General features: G+C 41.8%; 1 protein-coding gene across 1 annotated transcript in view; it reads left to right on the plus strand.

The window, feature by feature from the left end:
* Nucleotides 1-4384, plus strand: part of RAD9B (RAD9 checkpoint clamp component B) — a 47302-nt gene that overhangs the window by 14802 nt on the left and 28116 nt on the right. The gene's annotated exons all lie outside the window — the stretch shown is intronic.

Below are 4384 nucleotides of genomic sequence, written 5' to 3' on the forward strand. Positions count from 1 at the left end.
GACCCGCCTGGGCAGGCGAGACCTCATCTCTACAATAAATCAAAAAATTAGCCAGGCGTGGTAGCGCGCGCCTCTAATTCCGACTACTTGGAAGACTGAGGCAGAAGGATCGCCAGAGCCCAGCAGGTCGAGGCTGTGGTGGCCGGGAGCAGGTACTGCACTCCAGTCTGGGCGACAGAGTGAGACTCCAACTCAATAAAAACAAAACAAACAAACAAAAATGGATAAATATATTATCTTATAATACTTTGCATGTATATGCTACCTGTCTGAGCACACAGCTTGAGGAAATTCTGACATTTTTTATGTGAACTGATTTTACCCCAAGTGTTATATTTTTTTCCTCTAGATATTAAGTAAGGCATACATGACTCCGTGAAAGTGCACCCAATTTTTCAGTTCAGCTCTAGTACTAAACATTAATTAGCATGACTTTGTGAGCCAGAAGATATTTTATCCTTACTGCTTTTTAAATTACAGAAGCAATACATGCTTCTTTCAATAGAAGAGTACAAAAGTAAAAGATGGAGTTTTTCTTCTCTCCCTGTCCCTTCTATCCCATTTGGCAGGAGTATATTTTGTTAACAATTTAACAATGTTTTTTTTTTTAGTTGGAGTCTCACTCTATTGCCCAGGCTGGAGGGCAGTGTCATGTTCATGGCCACCCCAGCATCGACCTGCTGGGCTCCGGCAATTCTTCCACCTCAGCCTTCCAAGTAGCCAGAACTTCAGACATGTGCTACCTTGCCCACTAGTTATTTTATTTTATTGTAGAGATGAGGTCTCACCATGTTGCCTAGGTTGGTCTCCAACCCGTGGGCTCAGGCAATCAATCCTCTCACCTCAGCTTCCCAAAGTGCTGGCTTCAGCCACAGTGCCCAGCCAACAATTTAACAATTTTGTTAACAATTTTGTCTCCGTAACTCTCCCTCTCTCTATGGCTTTGGATATTTTCTTCTTTCTTTCTGTCGCTATCTCTCTCATGTTTGTTTATTTATTTTTAATTATTTTTTTTTTGAGACAGGATTGTTAGCTTTGTCATCCAGGCATGAGTGCAATGGCATGATCATAGCTCACTATAACCTTGAACTGCTGGACTGAAGTGATCTTTCTACTTCAGCCTCCCAAATTGTTGGGGTTACAGGCGTGAGGTACGCAATGTGCCCAGTCTCTCTCTCTCATATTTATATCACATACTACACACATACTTGCTTACTTTTAAAAAAACTTAATATATTGTGAGCATCTTTCTATTTTAGCTCACTTAAATCAGTGTTGTTTTTCTGGATTATTGCATAATTTTTCATTGTATGATGGAATCATAATTTACTCACCCATTACTTTACTGGTGAAAATTTAGGTTGTTTCCAACTTTTTGCTATCACAGACAATGCTGCTAGCAGTACATAAGATAGTGTTTTGGCCAGGCTTGGTGGCTCAGCCTGTTTTCCCAACACTTTGGGAGGCCAAGATAAATGGATTGCCTGAGCCCGTAGGTTCAAGACCACCCCGGGCAACTTGGTGAGACCATGTCTCTACAATAAAATTAAAAATTAGCCAGGTGTGGTAGTGCACACCTGTAGTTCTGGCTACTTGGAAGGCTGAAGTGGATCGCCTGAGCCCAGCAAGTTGGCACTAGGATGACCATGAGTGTACCACTGCACTCCAGTCTGGGCAATAGAGTGAGACTCCAACTCAAAAAAAAAAAAAAAAAAGACAGTGTATTAGTTACATATTGCTGTGGAGATGAGAGACTTAGAACCTTTAAAAAAAAAAGCCAGACATTTATAGTAATAAATGTGACTTAGCTGGATGCTTCTGGCTCAAGTTCTCTCATGAAGTTGAAATAAAGCTGTTAGCTTGGGCTGCAGTCTCATCTGAAGGCTCAACTTGGGCGGATTTATGTCCAAACTCACTGATGTGACTGTTGGAACCCTAAGAAGATTCACAGCCGGGCTCAGTGGCTCAGCCTGTAATCCCACGCCTTTGGGAGGCTGAGGTTAGTGGATTGCCTGAGCCCGCGGGTTCGCGACCCACCTGGGCAACTTGGTGAGACCTCATCTCTACAATAAATTAAAAAATTAGCCAGGCGTGGTAGCGCTCGCCTGTAGTTCCAGCTACTTGGAAGGCTGAGGCGGCAGGATCGCCGGAGCCAACAGATTAAGGCTGCGATGGCCGGGAGCGTGCCACTGCCCTCCAGCCTGGGCGACAGAGTGAGACTCCAACTCAAAAAAAAAAAAAGAAGATTCACTTCCAAGCTCACTGATGTGGATGCTCATAGGCCTCAGTTCCTCACCACATGGGCCCTTTGTAGGTTGCCTGAGTGCCCTCACAACATGGCAGTGGATAATCAGAAACAAAGAGAAAATGAGGGAGGGAGAGAGAGAGCATTCTCAAGATGAAAGCCATGGTCTTATTATAATCTAATTTCAGAATTGCCATCTCATCACTTCTGCCACTTTCTCTGTTAGAAGTGAATCTAGGCTGGGTATGGTGGCTCATGCCTATAATCCCAGCACTTTGGGAGGCCAAGGCGAGAGGATTGCCTGAGCCTGCAGGTTCGAGACCAGCCTGGGCAACTTGGTGAGACTTCATCTCTACAATAAATAAAAAAAAAATTAGCCAGGTGTGGTAGCATGTGCCTGTAGTTCCAACTACTTGGAAGGCTGAGGCGGAAGGATTGCCTGAGCCCAGCAGGTTGAGTCTGCAGTGGCTGTGAGCATGCTATTGCACTCCAATCTGGGCGACAGAGTGAGACTCCAACTCAAAAAAAAAAAAAAGAAGAAGAAATTAGCATCAATTTTTAAATAATTTTGCCAAACTGAGAGGAAAGAAAATGATATTGTTAGATGTTCTTTATTGTTGTGTTTTCTTTATTACTAGTGACTTTGGGCATATTTACATATATTTATTAGCTATTCGTATTTTTATTCCTCTTATTTTTATTTATTTATATTTAATGATAGGGTCTTGGTCTGTTGCCCAGGCTGGAGTACAGTGGTGCCATCATAGCTCACTGTAACGTCGACCTCCTGGACTCAATCGATCCTTGACCTCAGCCTCCCTAGTAGCTGGGACTAGAGGCATGTGCTACTACTATGCCTGACTGATGTATTTTTCATAGAGATGGGCTCTCCCTATGTTGCCTGAGCTGGTCTCAAACTCCTGGGCACAAGCCATCCTCTCACCTCAGCCTCTCAAAGTGCTGGCGTGAGTCACTGTGTTTGGCCTTTCCTTTTTGAACTGCACATTCATGTTGTCATTTTTTAAAAAAATCAAATTGTTATCTTGTATAATATCTCCCCCTTAACATTGGGAAAGTTCCCAAATGAATCTGGTAGGTGTTCCTGACATTTTGACATGAAGAAATACTGCTAGGCTAATGTCTAGCATCAGGTTAACACCAAGATTACATAAATTCTAAAAACTTCATTTTTATCTAACGCCTCAATTTTAAAAGGAGTGCAGAACTTCAAATGCAATAATAAAAAGACAAACAACCCATCTAGAAAGTGAGCAAAGGATTTTAGTAGACATTTCTTCAAAGAGTATGTACAAACAGCCGTACGCATTTGAGAAGATGCCCAACATCATTATTCATTAGGGAAATGCAAGTCAACCTTGACTCTGTGAATTATGTGACCTTAGTAAAGCTCTTTTTAAAAAGGAAGCCCAGGATAAAAGGGCATTTGGAATGACAAGAGAACCTTGAAAGTAATAGGCAACAGTCTAGAAAAGTAACAAAGAATGTCGTCAGCAGGCTGATGATAAACCTCGACCCCCTTGACTGCGTCTCCAGCATAGTTCACTGGAGTTATATTTGGACAGCTTCATCTACTATTTCCCTTTAGAGGATGATCTCAGAACAGTGTCTTAGAAACATATTGGGCATACAGAAACATAGAAGTAAAGATATGTTTGGCCACGTGCAGTGGCTCATTCCTGTAATCCCAGCACTTTGGGAGGCTGAGGTAGGAGGATTGTTTGAGCCCAGGAGTTCAAGACCAGTCTGGGTAACATAATGAGAACCTGCCTCTATTTATTTTTCTAAAAAAGATATTTTGTTCTGGTATTTTATTTATACTGCACTTTCACATGCTTTACTAAGGATATATTTTGCTATTCTCTTGGCCTTCAAATGAAGTTATACTTTAAAAATATAATAAGGGACCGAGGATGGTGGCTCATGCCTGTAATCCCAGTGCTTGGGAGGGAGAATTGCTTGAGTCCAGGAGTTAAGGATTACAGTGAGCTATCATCATATATTTTATATATACATAAGAAAAAAGACAGGAGTTTCAGTAATTTTTTTCTAAACCTAGGACAACTGATCTGTTTATTTATTTATTTATTTATTTTTGAGTTGGAGTCTCACTCTGTCGCC

Source organism: Carlito syrichta, unplaced genomic scaffold (assembly GCF_000164805.1).
Source record: "Carlito syrichta isolate Samal-C Ts95f unplaced genomic scaffold, Tarsius_syrichta-2.0.1 Scaffold314146, whole genome shotgun sequence".
Taxonomy (NCBI): Eukaryota; Metazoa; Chordata; class Mammalia; order Primates; family Tarsiidae; genus Carlito; species Carlito syrichta.